General features: G+C 41.5%; 2 long non-coding RNA genes across 2 annotated transcripts in view; one reads left to right on the forward strand and one right to left on the reverse strand.

Annotated features, from left to right (window-relative positions):
* The window catches only part of LOC310837038, a 293,685-nt gene that overhangs the window by 220,302 nt on the left and 51,094 nt on the right, over positions 1-22,289 (forward strand). The gene's annotated exons all lie outside the window — the stretch shown is intronic.
* LOC310837142 lies at positions 128-20,814 on the reverse strand. The gene is made up of 3 exons (XR_014560439.1): positions 20,738-20,814; positions 10,861-11,001; positions 128-3,150 (listed from the first exon to the last, which is right to left on the reverse strand). It is a non-coding gene; the product is annotated as an uncharacterized lncRNA (long non-coding RNA).

Here is a 22,289-nt window from a genome sequence, read left to right on the forward strand (position 1 = left end):
TCCAAAAAGGTTTGAAAATTTGTTAAGACAAAAGGATTGTTGTTTATTATTTTTGTATTTTTTATAAAAAACCCTAATAAATATCTTTATAAAAAAAAAAAAATGAACTATTCAACTGTGGGTTTAATACTCTTATGAAAGGTGGGGCATTTAGTGACTTTCAGTGGATGCCAGGGTAGAGATTGGGGTGGGGACTCTCCTGAGGACCAGTGGATATGTCACGACAACCTCCCCCCCAATTTGGCACAATTTTTTTTCTATTCGCCAAGTGTTGTAAGATTGAATGGACTTAGGAGTAGGAGTTGTAAGACCCTTCAGGGTCAGAAAACTGAAACCACCGGGGCTAATAAGAAACAGGCAAATGCCATTTCTTTATTAAAGGTGCTGTTGTTGGGATTCATGAATCATGCATACAGATCAAAGGCATCAAGTGCAATGTCCTCCAGATGCTGTTGAACCACAACCCCCATCATCCTCAGCCAGTATGGTCAGTGGTCAGTGATGATGCAGTTGAGCAACTACAGTCTAGCAACAAGGTCAGGGGGTCACAGTTCACCCATCCTATCTAATGCACTTCTCTGGCAGCAACTCTGTACTTTCAGATATTTAAATGACAAATGGTCTTCAAAAGCACTTTAGTATATATTTATTTTCTCATACCTTCTTTAATTCCCTGATATTTTAATTTAGCATCAGTTTCCCTCCATTTTCTTTACTTGTTCTTTCTTCTTTCCATATTTTCACATGTCTATTTAAACTGAAAATAGTCCCTGGTGCCCTACAGATCCCATCAGTGCCAGCTACAACTCCCATCAATGCCAGCTGGGACTGATGGGAGTTGTAGTCCCCAATTTCTTGAGGGCACCCAGTGGCATATTTATACACAAACCAGTAATCTACACCTTAAGGCCTCAGATTTTGTGTAGCTTCTAAATACAAACAAAAGAACAAAATTTCATAGTTAACACACTAGGTAAAAAAATAAGAGTAAACAGACTCTATAGCAGACATTACCTTTTTTGATATGGTAAATTTGTTAACCTTGAAGAATTCACAAGACTCTGTCTTCTTCTGAATAGCAATAATAACTGTTGTTTTCAAGTTATTGGTACACTACAAATATTAATTTCGTACATAAGTGTCTTGAGTTCCTTTCCAAAGAATCATTGGATCTGTAGTTTTGGTTTGTGTGTTGTTTCAGGAAGTGCAAATTTGGTAGTTAAAATGTGAACTGAACAAAATTCCTCTCACATCCCTAGTTGTAGCTGTGTTTAAATCTGTGTAGCAGCTATGGCCTCATTTTGCTGATATTTGTTTGTCTCTTTCTTCATTCGTTTTACTACATTCCCTCTTTCCCCTTTCTTACAAACTGGACAAGACTTATACCTGAAGATTTATCCAAGAGAGTTCGTGACCGGAGGGCCCCTTTGCCATGCTGTGACATCCCTCTTTGACTTCAAGACTGCTAGCAGCTTCCCAGTTTGTCTGTGACAGCGAGAGAGGCTGATAACACAAAGCTTTTGTCATTTCAATTTTTCACACATTTTCCTCTTGCAACAGCCATTGCTGTTTCAATTTTTCACACATTTGTACGTGTGTGTGTGTGTGTGTGTGTGTGTGTGTGAGATAACTCAATAACAGCTCATGTTGGCAGCCAGCTGCCACAGGCCAGTCATCTGTAAGAACTCTCTGCCTCTAAAATGTCAAATAAAATGAAAGCGAGAGAATTCACCAAGGATATATTTGGACAGCAGCCTGTTCTGCAGTTCTTGCTCTCATGGCACCAGGATCCTGTGGTTCATCAGCCGAACCGGAGTTGGAAGGGGCATGCTTCCAGAGTCTCCAAAGCTCCTCCAGCCTGGCCCATGAGGGAGAGCATCATTCAAACTTAGCCCGCTATGACCAAGCTGGAAATAACAATCATGTTGCTGAACATTAAATGCTTAATGAACATCCCTACTAGTGGGTGTGCAGCACGGATCACTGGTGTATGGAAAGGTAACAACACCCCCCCCCCCATTTAGCAGGTGTATCATGAGAATGGGCCCTGCATGTTATTGAGCCACCTGTGACAACTCAACAGCTGCCAACACTACCTCTTACACAGTGCCAGAGAATTGGCTGGGTGATACTGGTACAAGAGTCATTTGGCGCCAAAGAGGAATATGTAGCTCTCATTCACATATACACATGTGCACTCATTGGGCAGGATGATTAATGCCCAAGCTTAGTTGCCTATCAGTGCATCCCCACTAGGTGATCTTGGAGAGTCATTTGTCTTCTGCAGGGAAGCTATCAGCCATCAGATTAAGTCACTGATCTCTGGCGATGTCTCATGCTTTGCAGATTCTGTAGTTTACCCCAAAGGTCTGCAGTGAGGTTTTTTGTTTTAAATGGCTGGCTCACAGAGGACGATATGCCATCTAAAAAGAGAAAGACTTTTTGTCTTTTGGTAGGCAGCAAAACTAAGAAATTTCGGGCTATGAACAAGCATGATGATCCTGGGGATAACAACAGCTGGACTTGCCTGATGTGTTAAGTTGTTAAATTCATAGCTTGAAATGAAGATCTGGGGACTTTTGAGTCTTTCCTGCATCCTGAGTTTAATGGCCACATATAGAATAGTTGGGTTGCTATTTCTGAAGAGTGTAATAACCTCTGACTGAACCAAGATGCCCAGTGAGTGGGAATTGGTGGACACCCTTGTTCATATGAGCAGTAGTTATATCAGTATTAAAATAAGAGATGTTGCAAATGCTGGTGTGTGCAGATGGAGGCAATTTGGCCATATTTAGGATGTGCATCAAAGTGTCTAGAAAAATTGTGGTGGGGCAGCCTACCAGCAGTGACAGAGCCCCACTCCCTTTTATCAGCACATTCAGCCCAACCCTACACAAAAGGATCTCAGTGCATGAACAGCTGCAAACACTGGAGGTGGAGCTGATCATGTACCTGAGGTTGAGTATGGGGCCACTGGCTGTCCCCTGGTTTTCCTTATCCACACATACATTCTACACATGAAGTCTCTCTCTGTGTTGTGTCTTTGCACGCTTCTTCCTTTTTCTTTTCATTGCAGCTTTATTCTAGCTTGTTGTTTCCTCTCACACACTCCTTGTAGACGCAGTGATAGCCAAACCCTACAGTGCCATCCTGTGGATAAATTATGCTAATTGTAAAATTGCAACTGGAGAAACTCAAATTCCCCCTATTTTCTCTTTAAAATATATATAATATTTTATTTGCCTGGGTATAATTTTACAACATAACCAAGTTCATTAAAAAGACAGGAATGAGTGTGAGCACTTGGTGTGTTTTATGTCTTCAAAGAGCTTTTTTTTTTTGCATCCACTGCAGAAAGCCAATAAACAACTCCAGAATATGTACAATATAGCTTCCTCTTCCCAAAAATATTCTTCAGCTTTCTTTATTTATTTAAAGGCATGCAATAGAAGCAATCTTTAAAGATAGATGAAATTTCCCAAAGGGCAAATCTTGTTCTAGTTTGAGATGCATATAAATTTTGCCATGTACTTTGCTTGTTGTTGTCTTGTTGCATTATAAGTAGCTTTTTTAAAAAGCATACTTGTGTGTGTGTGTGTGTGTGCGCGCACACACACACACACACACACACACACACAAATATCTTATTCCTTCCAAGAGGTAATGAGTGTCAATGGGATTGCAACCAAAAAACGAGGGAAGTGTCAGCATGCTTGAAAAAAACTTGAGACCAGTAGAAGTATAAAACAAATTATTTCTCCTCTCCAATAGACCTATGGAATGTTGCTCATTATCCATAGGGTGATGATTGTCATTCTCAAGAGGTGGGGTGGAAAGGAATGGGATGACCTGCTAGAGGGTTGTGTGATTGGCTGGCTGGAATTATGTGCAGTGATTGGGTGTATAAGAAGTGAGAGGATCTTTCAGGTATTCTGGTCCCAAGCTGCATAGGCCTTTATATACTCAAACGAGCACTTTGAACTTAGCCCAGGAGCTAAGTATGCTGTTACCAAGCCTGGGAAACACTGTGGAGAGTGGATAACAGCTGTCTTAGATACTGCCAAGCTAATGGCTATCTGTCCCTGCATTGTTTATAATGAGTGACAATACTTCAATAGGATTACTTCATGCTTCCACCAGAGATCCTTCAAATACAAATTCAGGAAATTTGTATCTGGGACCTTCTTCATGAAATTTGCATGCTTTACTGCTATTTTTACTTGCAACCTATTCTACTGAAGCAAATGATATATAAATAGCCACGTGAGTACCTACAAATAAGCTTGGTATATCTGAATATTGTTTTGGGTGGAATTGAATGAAATCTGCAGGCAAGGCCATCCCTCCTCAGTGCCTAAATCCTGCCAAATTTCAGCAGGATGGCTGCAGTGGTTTTCCTGCAAGTGCAGCCTTTATATTTTCAGGGTGTTGGTTTTTTTTTTAAAAGGAATTATTTACGCTCCCTTGGTATTTTGTGGACAATTGGTTAAAAACTGCAGGTGCACACGAGAGAAGCCCCTGTGTAAGAAATCTGAAAAATGGCAAACAAATAGGCCCAGAGGCATTTGTGCTATGCAGTTACAAGCTTGGCATGTCAGTCACAGCACAACTCTCCTTCCACCACTTCCCTCTGAAACATGGCATCTTCCTTAAGCTTAGAGGAGACAAATAAATGATTCGCTCTTGAAAACTGATCCTTCCTCCAAAGCACTGGAATAGGAGAGTGCTGATAAAATCATTTCCTCTGATTACATACTAGACCTTGCAGGTGATTTGGAAGTCCCCCCCCCCACCCGAACCTGATGTTTTCCTTAAGCTAGAGATGTAAGTTTCCATTTCGCAAAGCTTCTCTCCCCCCCCCCCCAATCATGGCATTAGCAGTAAAGCTTAGAAACATAGTTTTCCTTCTCATAAATATTTGTCTGCAGCATTTTTTCTTTGATGCCTAGATTGCTGAGGCACATAATAAAGTGCTTTGTAGATCTCTCTGTGGCACTCATCGCAGCCAGTTACTTGGGATTTGTACAAATAATTTGCACACCTCCATCATGAGCACACCTAGTCCATGTGAATTTTATAAGAATGTATACCGATTGGGGGAACATAACTACATGCCTTACACCAAGGGTAGCCAACTCCCAAGAGACTGCCATCTACTCACAAAGACTGGCAGTGATCTACCCCCTTTTTGGGGGTTCAGGTCAAACTTGATGAGCTTCTTTTAGGGAGGATAGAAGGCCTGTTTTTTGGGGGTGAAGGGCCAAAATGTTGAGCTTTTTTTAGGGGACCCAAAGTTGTCCAGCTTCTTTGGGGGGGGGGAGCCACTGATCTGCCAGTGATCTACCACAGACGATCTACCTGTTGGACATGCCTGCCTTACACCAAATCAGACCTTTGGCCCCCACCAAGTTCTGTATTTCCTACACAGCCTGGGATGGTTTCAGGCAGGGGTTTTCCCCCAGCCCTACCTGGAGATACTGGGGATTGAACCTGGGACTTTCTGCATGCAAAGCAGATGCTCTCCACCACTCAGCTACAGCCCTTTCCCACTTGTGCATTAATGTAAAACCAAGCACTGTTATTTATATCTCACAGGTGTCATTATTTATATCTTTGGTGGAGGGGGCATGCTTGCTCCTCCACCATGTCAGAATAGTGCTGGTTCAGTAAAGTCTGTGAACTGGATTTTTGTTTATTGACATCTCCCTCTCTTTTTCTTAAAAAAATGGTTTTCTCTCCTTCCATTATAACAACAGTATCAAGTTCTGGACAAAACAAGATTAGCTGTAAAACTTTGGGGAGGAGATAGAATGCAGTTGTGAATAACTGTACAAAGGTTAATATGGATGAGCTTGGAGGATCATTTACTGTAGCATCTAAAATTAAAAAGAGAAAGAGAGTGTCTAAGCTGTTCTGGTATCTGTGTAACCTAATCAGCTGCTCTTTATCCATGAATTGTTGTTTAATTAACATACTGTACAATAAATGTCTTCTTACATCTAAATTAAGTGCTTATTTGAGAAGCTTAATTTGCAGTGTTACTTTTAGATTACTGATCACCCATAAATCATCTGACAGTATCTTTCCCTCCTATAATCACAAAATTATTTTTATGGGTATAGACTAAGCAGAACAGATGATAGATGGATGTGAAGAGTAGAAAGAGATTCCAGGTGGTAATGGAAAATAAATTAATAGCTGTATTCCATACTCTAGTGATTCTCCTTTGAGATGTGGTTTCTTATCCAATTTCCACTAACATTTAAAAAATTGCTATTCTGCTCTGGTGGCTATAAAATGTCAAGTAATATATTTGAAAGTTTAAGATTAGTTTTTGCACAATGAACTGGGGGTGAGAGAGAGTGCTCCATTTGGAGATTTGTAATAAATATCTTTTAAAAAAAATAGTAGCATCCGTGACTAATCTACAGATATTTCATATTAGCATATTACTTTTGTTCTTAGGCTTTACATGTAAATTTTGGAAGAGGGAATGAAAACCAATTTTTTGACTGACATACTGTAGTGTGTAACCACCCAGTGCAACTTGGATACAATTACAGCTTGGGGAAAATTCAAGTGCCCTTCAGTTTTAGCAGGGCTTGGAGGATTTTACAGAAAAGTAAAATATGTGTACTGTTTCAAATTCTTGCCATACTTACATACAGTGTGCCTTTCTTTAGCATGCTGTTATACACTCTCTGGCTTATATATAATAAGAATGCTAAACTAGCCGTGATACAGCAATTTGTCTGGGGGCTGCTGTTGTAAATCCCTCATTTACACGCTAGTCCTCAAATGTACACTTGGATGTCTATCCCATTGCTTCCTGCACAATCTTTACCTCCATGTCTGCCTGTCTTAGAGAGTAGCTTTGTAATGGATTCTCATTGGATTTTTAAGGTGATGCAGTAGCCCAGTGGGAGAACATTTATTTTACATGCAAAAAGTCCCAGGTTCAGTCCCTGGCATCTCCAGCTAGGGCTGTGAAGAACCCTGCCTGGAGAACTACTGCCAACCAGTGTAGCTTGATGGAACAATAATCTGGCTCATTGTAAGCCAGATTCCCATTGGTTGTATCCAATGCTAGCTCTAACTCTGTTGGACACGATCTTATGTCCCAGGTGTTACTCCATAAAGGACAGTGCATCCTCAGTAGTACAACATCTGCATTGCCTGCAGAATGTCTCAGGTTCATACTCCACCACTTCTGCCTTAAACTCTGGAGAGATGCTGTCAGTCTTTGTAGAGCTAAATGGAACAATGGTTTGATTTGGTATATTGAAGCTCCCTATGTTTCTATTGAACATGGCACATTCCAAAGCTTTGTGGAGTTCTAATCATTATCATTGTGTGCTCAGCACAGTCCTCTACCTACATATAAATATCACCAATCAAGTTGATGCAAAGGGCCCTAGCCCAATAGCAGACTAGAATGCATGTTTTGCATGTAGAAAGTCCCCAGCTTCTCCACCAAAGGGATTAGGTTGCAAGTGCTGCAAAAGACACTTAACATCCAAGAACCTGCTGCCAGTTAGAATATGTAGCCTGTCAGAATATGTAGACAAAGCTGCATGTTGACTCAGTATTGCAGGAGTAGCCAATATGACATCATCCAGATGTTTTGGACCATAACACCCATCAGTCCTAGCCAGCATAGTCAATGAGCAGGTGTCATGGGAATTGTGGTCCCCAACATTGAGAGAGTGACACATTGGTTATCCCTGCCATATGTTGGTTTATCATAAAGCATCTCTGTAAACTGGCTACAACAAGAACGCGTGATCTATTAAAATAAAAGAAGCTAAGGAAGGGCTGGTTCACAAGAGCCGTTTCATCATTTTATGGCTGCAGTGTCTGTCAAAACTTTCATATTGCCACAAATGCAGTGCTTTGGGGAACATATAAAGCTGTTATACCAGGTCAAACTTGCCCAATAACATCTATTCTGACTGGCAGTTCTCCAAGGTCTTGAACAGAGGTCTTTCCTATCACCTGCTCCCTGATTCTTTTTTATTTAAAAGGAAGATTTCAGAGACTGCCCCTGGGATCTTCTGCATGCAAACAAGGTGCCCTACCATTGATCTATGGTCTCCTGAAGGAGTCATTTCACATATTCAACAGTGAGCCATCAAATGCTATTTTTAACCAGGTGGTGCAAGGCACCATTCACAAGCCATTTTTCCACTCAAGAGCCAATGGGCCATGAGCCCAGTGTGTGCTCTTGAAATGTTTCCATGGGGACACTGTTTGTACCATTCAGTCATCTAGAAAACTAAAACCTAGGGTGTGCATTTTTCTTATCAGGGAAGCTTGCAAAGGGAGATATGAGAAGTACACTATCAAATCCTTGGCCTTTCCTGAATTGTTGTCATAAGCAAAGGCCTATAGCAATGTACAGACTCCCTCCCACATATCTAATTTTTTGTTCCCATCAGCACAGTTCAATTACCAACCAACCCATCATTCCATGTCTGCTTTATTGATACCTTGATGCTGGAATTCCAAGGAGAATATCAGGTTTCTGTGGTCTGAGTTCACAAGCAACATCCATGCAGCAGGAAATGGACTATGGAGGTCATATGTATATGGGGTGGCACTGGGGTATGGCTCTACATCTAGTTCATACTAGAGTTGTGCATACGTGACACCTTGAAATTCTCCTTCCTGTTTGTGAGCAGAGAATCCAGGGGAACCATTTTACTAACGTTGTCAAGAAACAGTTACTTAAAATGGCAATGACAGCAACACACCTCCTTTGTCCCCTGCCCACTATCTATACATTTTTGCTGTCACTGCAACTTTGTTGGCAGGCTGGCCACCATTTTCTACATTCCACAATGCCCTGGACCACCATTGTGGGGCAAAATGTTGGCCATCACAAATGCTGAAGAATATTTACAGAAGTGCAAAAGGGGCCTCAGTGGCTGAGAAAAAGAAATATCACACGCAAAAAAGTATTCAGATAAAATTCTGCACAGTTGTAGCTCATACAGATTATACATCTGATTAGATTTGGTCATAATGAGAGTACTGAGAGTCTGAGGCTCATGCTCTGGTGATTACTACAGTCTTGTGCCAACTGCTGTCTCCTTTTTGTTCTGAAGCATCAATTAGATTAAGATTTCATTCTTCCAGCTGCTTTTCCTTTAACATGTGGCATGGATATTTCTTCCTCGTTAAGTTAAATTTTATCTGTCCTCTCTATAATAGACACCTCAGTTTCTTCCTTTTTCAGTGAATGACTGGGAAGGTAGGAATGTATTGTGTCAATTGTATATAGAAGACTGGGCTCAATATTTTATTTAAGTGTGCATTGCTGGAGTTATGAAGTGGATAGTCTTTTTTAAAAAGAAAGAAAGAAAGAAAGAAAGAAAGAAAGAAAGAAAGAAAGGAAAATGAAGATGGATATGACTATGAATATGACTATTTAAAACATTTTCCGGCTATTGCTAAGACAGTTGTGAAGTAGCTGTTTCCCTGTGACTCCATTCCACTTCTCTACCTTTAGGAGGTCAAAACAATATGGTCAGGACCAGCCCATGCCTATATCCAAAAGCAGATGAGACCTCCTCTTTGGCTGTAGAAGACTCTACCACCAGCAATAGGACACTAGGACCAAGGATATGCCTTTGTTTGGGCCCTGGGGCTGTCTCCTTGAAATATGCCCTATCCTGATGACAGAGGCCCAAAAGCTTAGCTCCAATCCCTGTACCATTAGTTCCAGGACCATAGGAGCAGAGAGAGTGATGACACTGCATCAGAATGAAAGTTGCAGCATAGTTCACAAGGCACTATATATTCTATCTACGAGTCCTTCTCAGGAGGTAGCAAGGTTCATACTCTGTATGAGGAAGAGGTGAGACAGCAGGGGCAATTATAGCTATTCACTTGTTGCACACAGCCTCCATCTTAGACAGCTTCTCAGCTGTTTCAGTACCCCTTGCCGTGGAACCTAGTGTTACCCTGATGGACATCTCTTTAGCTTTTCCACACCATTAAGGGATGGAAGTAATCAGACATGTACATGGAGAGTGACGATGGTTTACATTTGAGAGCTTGTAGAACTGTGCTTGTAACAAATGGAAGCCATTTTCTCTGGTGTTTAATAGCTTTTGTATTTCATGGCTGTTTGTTATTGTGATCAAGGTATACTGAATAACCTTCTCACAGCCAGTAGGGAGGCATCCCCATGGTCAGGTGTGTCTAAGAGTATGGGGGAAATAAGATAACCAACTTAGTTCCCACATTAAATTCCACTTACAGTATAAGAATCTCTCCAACTACCCAGTCTCTAGGAACAGCTCTTCAGGGGATGTGAGAAGGCTGCAGTAGAAACAGGAGCTCTAATTATCCTATTGTGCATTCAGCCTTTTAGATCCTATTGGTAAATAGTTATCTCTATTATCTTCTTGGCTCTAGCAAGACCATTTGCTGTTGCACAGGCATGCTTTGGGAACCATGATAAAGAGATGGTAGAGTTCTTGCTGTCATAGAATGGGCTGTATGACTACAGACTGCAGCTGGAAGATTACATTTTTGAATATTTCTTTGCATTTTAAAAACCCTCTTTGCAAGTAGAAAACTGCTTTCTCAGACCAGGGAGTGGGATGAGCCAGAAACATTCCCCCCTGGAATGTAAAAAGCTCCCTTAAACCAAACCATTAGTCCATCAAGGTTAGTGTTCCCATTATAATGACTAGTTAAAACATAGGGGTTTTTTTCTGGGAGATGATGTATTTTTCCATGGAATCTTACCCTGTCATAAGAGCCTCTGCAATAAAGCCTTGGAGAAATGATTACTCATGTCATCACATGCAAAACCCAAAGAGAGGTGTAAGATTCAAATGTGGAAGATACCTTTAATGCTGTTTTGTTTCTCTTATCAATGGACCCTGAGGCAAAATCTTTACTATCCCTGATTGAAATTGGGTGAAATTGATGAGCGCCGCAACCCCGGAGTCATCTACAACTGGACTTAACAGTCAGGGGTCCCTTTACCTTTAAGTATAAAAAAATGCTGAAATTATTTAGAAAATGCAAGGAATAGAGCACCCGCTTTAAAGATACAGGTACCATACACAAGACAACCAAACAATGCCTGAACTTTTCTTCAACTTGAAAACTGGTTATTGCTTCCAGTCAAAAACAATCTTTCCAAGAGTTTGCCACGTTACAAACAGGCTCTCTAGGCAATGATAAGGGAGGTGGAAAGCAGGGTTTCTGATCCAATTTTTTTTATTGATAATCTGTGAACCGGATATAAACAAGAAACTCATCATTAATTTTTATTTTTCATGAGCTCACTAAGGTGACCATTTCCCTACCTGCAAATTTCTCATTTTAATCCTGACAACTTGCCTGAAAGAAAGTGCCTACTGCCCATTACATTCACCGTTCAGAGGATTTAAAACTCCAGAGGGCCCTGTTAAATTCCACTTTATGTTGGCATAAGTAGCTGCAATTGTGTCAGTAATTTACATTTAGGGAGAGTTGAAGTCTTTTTTTCCCTCTCTGTCCTTGAAATGATAAAGCTGCTTAGTCAGTGTAGAAAATTCAGCTAGGCTAATGCTTTTTCTCTCTCCCTCCTCTTGCTTCTGTGAGATTGTCTGCATTTTTTTCTTAATGATCAAATCAAGACTGCGGACTCAGTCCTAGGCTGCAATTACTGGGGTTTTCTTGAGGAAGGCACTGTAGGTGATGTGTCCTTGGTGATGACTCCCTCAGTAAATGTAAATGTCAAGGGTATGAATTGCAGAGGTATGAACTGATCACTATGGAACAGCAATGCCAATTTATGAACAGGCTTCTTTGAATTACTATTATTGTTACTATTCTTATTACTGTTATTATTATTCTGTCAATATCAACAGCATCAGTTTATACCACATATCCAACCAAATTATCTGGGCAGTTTGCAATTAAAACATTAAAATAAAATAAATCACGAAAGCAAAAACTCAAGCTCACTACCCCACCCCACCCTCAACCTAAAAGGTAAGGGTAAAGGGACCCCTGACAGTTAAGTCCAATCGCAGACGACTCTGGGGTTACGGTGCTCATCTCACTTTACTGGCCGAGGGAGCTGACGTTTGTCTGCAGACAGTTTTTCCGGGTCATGTTGCCAGTGTGACTAAGCCGCTTCTGGCGAAACCAGAGCAGCGCATGGAAACGCCGTTTACCTTCCCGCCAGAGTGGTACCTATTTATCTACTTGCACTTTGACGTGCTTTCGAACTGCTAGGTTGGCAGGAGCTGGGTCCGAGCAACAGGAGCTCACCCCGTTGCAGGGATTTGAACTGCCGACCTTCCGATTGGCAAGCCCTAGGCTCAGTGGTTTAGACCACAGCGCCACCCACGTCCCTACCCCCAACCTAAAATAAGCATAAAACATGTAGCAACAGAGAACTCACATGAAGCAGAGATCATGGCTACAATGCCATTAGGCATCATAAGACAGATCCAGAGAAAGGCAATGTGATATTTGACAAAGACAGCTCTTTAACAGCAAGGTTTTCGGAAGACTCCAGGTCACCACTGAAAACCCAACTCACGTAGTCTATGTGACACACCCCCCCCATGTTCTTGGACTCCAATTCTACTCATTCCTTTACAGTGACCATGTTAGCTTGGGCTGACGGGAATTATTGTGTAAGAACATCTGGTGGGGATCACATTGGCTCCCTCTGCTCTAAGACAATGGCATACCATGGATTATTTTATTTCACTTACAATTTCCAAAGGTCTTGGGACCTCCAGATCAACTGAATATGGGCAGTTTACTGCCAAATGGGCTGTGTGTTTGCAAAAAATTCCAATTTGCATCCCAAATTAATGTGCAGCTCTGAACATAATGACTGACAAAATAATTGGCAAAGAACAGAAAGGAATGCATTTCAAAATTCAGCACTGAATGATACTTTCTAAAAAACTTGTGTGGGTTAAAATATGGACAATGTCAAAAACTGAATGTCAAAGCACAGTTTGGAATGCTGTCTTTGGAAACATGTTGTAAAACTTTTTCACTTTCTTTGGAATGTCTAAAATAGCTGAGGCACTTTGGAGCACAATCTTATATGTATCTACCAAGATTTATTTTTGTGCTTTTTATTAAAGTATGTATATGCCATTTGTTATACAGACATCTCATTTTGGCATTCACTAATATCAGAAAATATAACACAAATGGAAATGATTAAAATGCAGTAAAATTCTTAATTAAAAAAATTCTTAAAATGTTATAAAGGTAGCCACCAGTAGCCAGGAAAAGCCATGGTAAACAAAGGGTTGTATTCAAATATGTTATTCTCAGTGTAGGGTCATTGAAATTAATGGGTCTAAGTTACTGATGTCCATTATTTTCACTGTGTCTACTCTGAGTAGGTCTAACACTGGATAAAGCCCAAATACAATTGCAGCATGTGTCAGTGTAAGTCCCAGTGAATTCAATACAGCTTACTTGTAGGTAAGTGTGTCTAGAATTAGAATCTCATCTCTCTAGATTCAGTAACACTTATTGCAAATAAATAGCATGATATTTCCCAGTGTATTTTGGCTTCCCAAACTGGTCTCCTTGTCAATATTCCAACATGTATCCAGATGGCACTACACATGACCTAGTTCCTGTTTCTGGAGATTTTTCAGGGTATTATGAATCAGAATCCGGACACAAGTTGGATTTTTCACAAAACTCAATAAACTCTAATTTCCAGAAGAGTTAATCAGATTTAGGATTGCATCTCAATAACTAGTAAAGATTCCCTATTTGTTTTGGATATATAATATGTTGGACCACTGTTCTGAAGCAGCCGGCCTAAAGGTGGGGGTTATTTTTTACTGACTTTTCCAACAGGATATGAAGATAAAATGTACGCAGAAGAAAACAGCGGATCAACATAAATTAACAAAGAGATCATGTCCCGCTGTGACAGAAAAAATACACAGCATGATCGAAGGGAATGAAGGTCATCATATAAGTTGAAACTATAAGGACACAAAATGTATTTAGTCAAATGTGTCTTTCCAAGGAGATTGATGGCCTGATGTGTGTGTTAGAAAGACGTCAAGATTAATATATGATGCAAAAGGAAACCAAACAGCAAGGCATGCTATTTGACCAAGGCTCTAGAGAGCCAAGCCTGATGAGTCCATTTCTCTTGGAGAGCTAGGTGCTATATGAGTGTTCCGCTTTTGAAGCAATGTGGCTGAGCATTTTTAGACAGCTACTTAAAAAATTAATGTGTTTGTGCGAGAGAAGTGGGGAGATTGTCCTTTGTGAGTGACCTTCTCTTAGTTATTATTAAAAAAAATTCTCCAATAAATCTTTAACAAATGCATGGCTTTTTTCCAGTTTAAATAGTTGCCCCATGTACACTTATTTGAGTAAATCCAACTTGGACCTAAACATGCAGAGGGTCAGTGATAAATTATGAATATCCAAGAGCCATGATTCTGAAACTTACTGTGAATAGTATTTCTCTAGCATATTCCCTTCCTTTCCAAAATTCTGCATGGTTTCTCCATGCAATATCATGGAGAAAATGGCCTGCCAGTTCAGATGACTGAGCTAGCCCCTCTATTTAAAATAAGAATTTATCCAGAGTAACAGTGTCTCTTTAATTTGTTGTCTACATGCACCTGATAATTGTGTGTGTGCATGCAATCTGAACAATCCATACTAACATACATGTGAAATTCTTTTTCCTTGTGCAAAAAAACTATGAGATTTTACCTTCCAGCAACTGCTTTTTAAATTTATTCTGTGACATGTTTCATGTCATGTTATGTCAAGCTGCATCTGTCAAATCACATTAGATGATGTAACACTGTATGATGTGAATGAAACAACCTGACAAGATACATCACAATAAAGTACTTCACCTAGGACGTTGTGAATGAATGGCTACAGGCCATGGAGCGTCTTCAAGCACTTATTTTGCCTGTGGCAAGGAAAATTCAAGCTTTTCCATTAAACAAAAAAACAAAACCATTTACTTTATGAATTGAGTACTGTTCTTTGCGTCGTAAGACTCTTGCTTGACTTTTATACTTAATCGGCATTTTTAATGAGAATTCCAATGTGAAATATTCAGCCCTAGTTCACGAGAACCCTTCCTGTAGCCTATTCTCCACTGTAGTCTATTTGCTTTGTTCTCTCCTGCAATAGCTTGCTTCTTGCAAGTTGACATGGAGCTTTATCTAAATACTTAGACTTTCAAAGAAGAAAGATATGCAAGTATCTAGGGAGAGTTCTAGACAATGTTAGTTCTGATGGTTCTTTTAAATCAGGTTCCCCCAGTTTTTGGAGCTCATGGGCCCACTTTGCTCATGGCTCCACTCAACATCTGAAAATGATCTTCAGAAGGTTGCCCAGAATAGAATATGGCCCTTGTGCTGAGAAGCCACCTCTGCTCTAAAACTGTTTTAAACAGTTACTTATCCTCATATCTAATCATTTCAAATTTGCAAAAAACAATTTCTTTCAGCTATCAAATGCCTGGGTGAACAGGAATGTTTTACAATTCTTGCTGAAAGTTAGCAATCGGTTGCACCTCACCAGGAAAGGCATTTCATTATTGGGGAACTAATAACAAGAAGGCTCTGTCAGAAGGCCAAAAAAGCGAAGTACAGTGGTACCTCGGGTTACATACACTTCAGGTTACATATGCTTCAGGTTACAGACTCCGCTAACCCAGAAATAGTGCTTCAGGTTAAGAACTTTGCTTCAGGATAAGAACAGAAATCGTGCTCCGGCAGCGCAGCAGCAGCAGGAGGCCCCATTAGCTAAAGTGGTGCTTCAGGTTAAGAACAGTTTCAGGTTAAGAACGGACCTCCAGAACGAATTAAGTACTTAACCCGAGGTACCACTGTACCCTTAAGCAGGTAGATCTTAGGAGCGTAGGAAGCTGCCTTATACCAAGTTAGTAAGTGGATCCATCTAGTTCTGTACTGACTACACTGACTGGCAGCAGTTTGCCAGGGTTTGGGGCAACCCACACCTGGAGGTGCAAATGATTTAACCCAAGGCACTCTGGTTGCAAAGCTCTATCAAACAAGCTAGAGCCCTTCACATCATCTCTTGTCATACCTGTAGCTTCCTATTTTCTCCTGGCATCCCTTGTGATGGGATTGTCCTACAGGTCAAACACTACCCACTTCCACTGAACCACCTTACAACCTTAGAGTGTGAGAGGCTGAGGGGTGCCACTGAAATCTGATATCCCAAGCTCTCACTGGTGAGCTTATAATAAAAGAGAATGTGGCAGACACGGGCACTGCATCATATTTTTAGCTGGGCTCTTTTCTGTCTGGTCAGACTGAGCACTCCTTTCCTCTGCCACAAGGTTTCTTGGTTTCTGTTCTCCCAATTCCTCATTTTTTCAATCTTAAATTCAGCAATTTGCATTTTTTTTAAAGAACGTACAGAAATTTCTTTAAGAGGAAACTTCTAATAGCCATTTTCGACTAATATACACAGTTTTGTAGACCATTATATATTGCACCCCCATTTTATATTACACATGACCGTGTACATGTGCCCCACTGGGGAATAAACAAATAATTTGATTCAAACCTGGAAATGGCAGGAGAGAGCTGAAGAGCCATGAGACCCTCCCCCTGAGCCCAAAGAGAACTTCAGTGAGGGTGGAGGAAGCCCCAAAGATACAGGAGGCACAGCCAGACTTTAACAACAGCTGAGACATACAGTGGCACAGCAACAGATGCCACTTTCCTATGCATCCTCCAGTCTCCTTCCAGCCCCAGAGTTTCAACTCTAGTTGTGGATATTTTTGGATACCATATTTTTGGTCTGGATTAGAGAGAGAGCACCAGAGAAGACATTTAAAGGGTGTTTAGGGGGTGCTCCCCACTTACACGATTTTCACTTACACACACAGGGGCATGGGATGTAACCCCCCATGCATTTGTGTGTGTTTGGGGGGGGGGGAATTGACTGTATATGCCTATTTATGCATACTTTATCCTAGTAGGTGCATTTCTGTACACATTACTTAGCTGGAGAACTGCCTTGCAAAATTCAGAAAAGCGTGAATTTCAAAGAACGGCTGTATTTCAATTTGCATATTGTTTCGGAAATTGTGAATTTGGTATGATTGCTTAAAAAAGTAAACTCCATTGATTTCCTTCCCAGTCTCCATACAGCATAACTCCCAACAGTAACTACTCCTTGATTTTTTTCTCCCCACCGTGCATTTCATACTTCTTCAGTTAGGCCATAAATTATTTAAGGAAGGAAGGATGAAACTCGGCTTCAACATCTTGCTGGCTTTTCTCTGCCATCATGCTGGGGAGGGGGGGAGGATTGAAGAATTTTTATTTGTATTCTAAATGTCTCTCTGACTCCAGTTCTTATTTGGCTGTCTGTCTTTGCAGCAGCATGTAAATAACAAAATGCATTACAGTAATATAAACTTAGGGAAGAGAGGATGAAATATTTTGGGTAATAAAATTAAATCCTCTTTGCCACTTCCATTGTATCCTGCTAGTGCTGGAGAGTGCAAATGAAGGGAAGAGATATCTAAAGCTGGAAACACTGTATTTAGCTTTTAAGAAGTGCCAAATGGAAGCCTATAAAGCCCTGGGTTATATCAAGGGTTCCTTTTGTGCTGCTTGACGTGCAAATCTGCACAAATTAACGGAGTAGATTTTTAAGGTTACATATTTTGGAATCTTGGAATTATTAAAATAGTTAGATTGATATACACTTGGAAATATTCAATAAAGAAAAGCCTGAAGGCTATTAAAAATAATAATAATCTCCAGCTGTTGTCCTGTCATTTTGCTTTATATGAAAACAAATGACTAGACAAATGAACAAATTAATCCATCTTTCTCCAATAATAGGCAATCTGGTGTGCGTATGTGCTTTAAATCATGCAATTGCTTTTTATTAAGTTGAAAAGGAAATAAACTACGTCTAATAAAGCATAGTGGAAAACTTACATAATTCACACAGGAAGCTGCTGCAGCAGTATACTAATGAGACTTATGGTGCAATCATTTGCAGGTTTGCTCAGAAGTAACACCTACTGTGTTCCCTGGAGTTTACTCCTTAGTATGTAGGCTTAGTACAGTACTAGCATTGCAGTACTGTACAGACTTCCCTGGAAGTACAGTGGTACCTCGGGTTACAGATGCTTCAGATTATGCATTTTCAGGTTGTGTACTGCGCCGAACCTGGAAGTACCGGAACGGGTTACCTCCGGGTTCTGGCACTCGCGCATGCACAGAAGCGCTAAATTGCACTTTGTGCATGCGCAGAAGCACCGAACCACAACCCGTCTGTGCGCAGATGCAGCGCTGTGGGTTGTGAACGCTGCAGGTTGCGAACATGCCTCCCATACGGAACACGTTCACAACCTGAGGTTCTACTGTAAGTCCTTTTGAACGTTATCAAGCTTATGTATGAGTAGATTATACTCTTACAGTTTTGCAGTGCTATAGTGTTTAATGCAAAAGACCATGGCTCAGTGTTAGAGGATTTGCTTTGCATGCAGAGGGTTCCAGTTCAATACATGGCATCTCCAGGTAGGGCTGGGAAAGACCATGTCATGGAAATCTGGAGAGCCACTCCCAATCAGTGCAGATAATCCTGAGCTAGATGGATCACTGGTCAGTGCAAGCCCACTTCCTAGGTTCCTATAATACTTGTGGCAAGGGAAGCTGGTGGCACTGTGGGTTAAACCACAGAGCCTAGGACTTGCCGATCAGAAGGTCGGCAGTTCGAATCCCCATGACGGGGTGAGCTCCCATTGCTCAGTCGCTGCTCCTGCCAACCTAGCAGTTCGAAAGCACATCAAAGTCCGAGTAGATAAATAGGTATTGCTCCAGAGGGAAGATAAACGGCGTTTCCATGCGCTGCTCTGGTTCGCCAGAAGTGGCTTAGTCATGCTGGCCACATGACTGTACACCGGCTCCCTTGGCCAATAAAGCGAGATGAGCGCCGCAACCCCAGAGTCGGTTACGACTGGACCTAATGGTCAGGGGTCCCTTTACCTTTATAATACTTGTGGAAGAGAAAATATTGCAAAACATAAAAGTAAAAATGAGTGGACAGTGTTTAGGACACTGCCCTCCCCGCAAGGCCTTGCAGCTATCTCAACCACTTCCTAAGTGGCTCAGAAGTTAGTAAGATGTGTCTTTAGCTGCTATCCACACCTCCCCCCTCCCCCACTGAACAACAAAGACAATACATACAAAGATAAAAGCAAACAATAAGAACAAAATAATATAAGTCCAACACAAAGTGCTTTTGATAATAAAGTCCAAAGACAAATAAGAATACAGAAGTGAATGAAATGGGATACAATTATAAAATTATAAATGAGATATGAAAACAGCCTTACATTATACCATGAAAAAGACAAGACAAGACAGTAAGAAGTCATTGCACATTTAATAAATAACCCCAAACAGAAGGATCAGTGGCAGTGCTAGTCACATGAAGATTACATACCAAATTGTCTGAAATAACAATGACCATGACTTTATTGAACCAGTTATGTAGGGTACAGCATGAAGTGCCTTTCCAGCCCAGCGTAATGACTAATTGAATGGTTATACAATAAGATATGCAACTGTTTACATATAAGAGCTGCATTCCCTTTATTAAAAATAGAACACATAGTTTAGGGTCCAGAAGCAATCTTTTACCTGATTTTTGTAATTGCTTGTTTCCAGTGCCTCTACATAACTTTTCACCTGATGGGCAGTGCCATGTGATGCTGGGTGGGTGTGACCAGCTAGCCTTACCTGGTTAAAAACACAGGGCAAGGCTGGTGCCAGATTACATAGCTGGTGGAAGGAACAGATATTCCTGAGGGTGGGTGGGAACAGGGAGAGAGATCTAAACCCAATCTATCTGTCCTACAGGGATGAGTGAAGAGAGAATGGCATGGAGCTCCCAACAGAGAAAGAGGAGGGAAACTGCTGCACTCAGCTCCTCCTTCCAGACTCCAAAACACCATGTGGCTGGCCACTGTGAGAAGAGGTTGCTGGACAAATGAACACTTGGCCTGATGCAACGGGGCTCTTCCTATGTGCTTAACTGTAGCAGGCAGAGAGATGAAGGCATGTGGGGAGGTGGATGAGTGGAACATGGACAGCAGATATGACTCCATAGTAGCCAGATTAGGAGTCATAGCTATGACACTGCATAGTGGATCCAACCTAACCGTACTGAGTGAAGCTGCTTCTCAGCCTAATAGAGGTCTTTTAAGATCCCATTTAATTTCCTGAACACTTGCTCTTTCTTTTTGTTAGGACTCCCTGTTCTTTCAGATAAAAGGGCTAAGTACCACTGGGATGACAAAGACCTGCTCACCTGGGGGCCACTACTGAATGGGACCCTGTAGTGCCAGTCTCCCAACAGCTAGAGAAACGGAGATCTGACTCTCCACACTCTCCTCCTCCTCTATTGACCCTCTCTAGAAATACAAAGTTTCTGTGGTATACAGGCAATAGAACTATAGCACAAAACTAAATCAGTTTTGAACAATTTACAAGAATCCTGCTGTTCACCCTAAAAAAAAAAAGTATTGATATATACTCATTCAAGGTTTTTCTATGAAATTCCCTTTAATGAAATTCTCAGAGTAGCTTCAACCGAATGCTTGCAAAGATCCAAAGTTTTGTGCTCATTCAATTTGTATGCTTGCAAAAAAAAAAAAAAAAAAAAAAAAGGTGGGTGCAAAGGCCCCTCCAGCTCAGAAATTCACCTTCAGGTAGTAGATGGAAATGAGGTTGCGTGATGTTCTCAGGACCCAGATGAGAGACTTTTCCTGCCATGGTTCTCATGGTCCTAGCATAAATGAACATTTCCTGCCTTAGGAAGCAGTTTCCCTAGTCCCATCCCTGGTGAGAAAAAACAACACTATTTGGGACTGACATCACTTCTGCTGTTTTCCCATGAAGCTTCAGGGCCTTGGGGAAGGGGGAGGTGGTGGTAGAGCCAGTATGGGATGGTAGTTAGTGTACAGAACTAAATTAGAGGGGGTCACAGGTCCAAATATCCACTTAGCCAGAAAGGTTGTTTGAGAGACCTTGGCCTAGCCTACCTTACATGGTTGTTGTGAAGATAGAAGGGAGAGGCATGTACAAATCAAATAAGTAAAGGTGACCTGTTCTTCAACATCAAGAAAATGTACTCACCCCTTTTGACTGGGTTGAAAGAGACTCAATTTCAAAGCCCCACTTAGCCATCTTTGAAACTCATCTTGTGCCAGTCAGTCTTGGACAAACCTACCTGCCAGAGTTGTGGTGACAAAATACATTAGAGTCACTATCCTGAGCTTCATAGAAAATGGGGATACAGTGGTACCTCTAGATACGAACGGGATCCGTTCCGGAGCCCCGTTCGCATCTAAAGGTAAACGTAAAGCGTGTTCTCCCTAGCAGAGAGCACGTGTTGCGGTTGGGGAACAGGCCGCCCTCCCATGACTAGGCAAATTGATCAGCAACCCTAGCCTTAAGGGTTAATTGGGTTGCTGGGGAATTTTGATTGTTACCAATTCGGAGGAGGAGTCAGAAGCTATAAATAGATGGGCCGGACGTGGGGATGTCCTTCTTGGCCGTTTTGCATCGGATCACCCGCCCTCCCTCCCTTTAATAGGGGGGTTTTATCTAAGTTTGATCACTTGACCTTGCTATGCCTGTCATGGGGTCGTTCGCCTTGGAGCGGGGGCCTGGTAGGAATTTTGCCATCTGGCTGATTGGCCGGTGCCATTTGGTTTTTGCCTACTGCGTAGCAAATCGTCACAACTTGTAAGGTTGGCAGTTAGGCATTGGTTAATTGGTGCTTGGAGGGGTAAGTGCCTATCCCTCCAAATGATACGGAAAGGGAATTCCGTTAAAGGAATCCAGGGGCTTGCCATTCTTTTCGTCCTTGTCCGTGGAGCCGGACTTGGGCCGTGCAAGCCCCGCTGGAACATGAGGGTGAGAAGCGAGGGTCTGTTTCCCGGCCTCACTTCTCAACCAATACTTGTTTCCCACGCTGGCTTCCGGTGGAGTCCGGAAGGACCAGCTCTGTCCTTGAGGGCCAGGACAGATAGTCATAACCAATGCCTAAGCAACCACTCACATTTTTTTGTATTTTGAATAAAGTTGTGGCCAAAATTATGCCAAAAACCTTAAACAAAAATTGATGTGTGAAGTGTGTAATTATTTGGGGGGGCGGCACTGTGGAACTCAACACGCAACTAGCAATGACATGTCTGCGCACATGCGCGTCACTCTTTGCTATTTCTACGCATGTGCGTGACGTCATTTTGT

Source organism: Podarcis gaigeae (genome assembly GCF_964106915.1).
Source record: "Podarcis gaigeae genome assembly, chromosome: Z".
Taxonomy (NCBI): Eukaryota; Metazoa; Chordata; class Lepidosauria; order Squamata; family Lacertidae; genus Podarcis; species Podarcis gaigeae.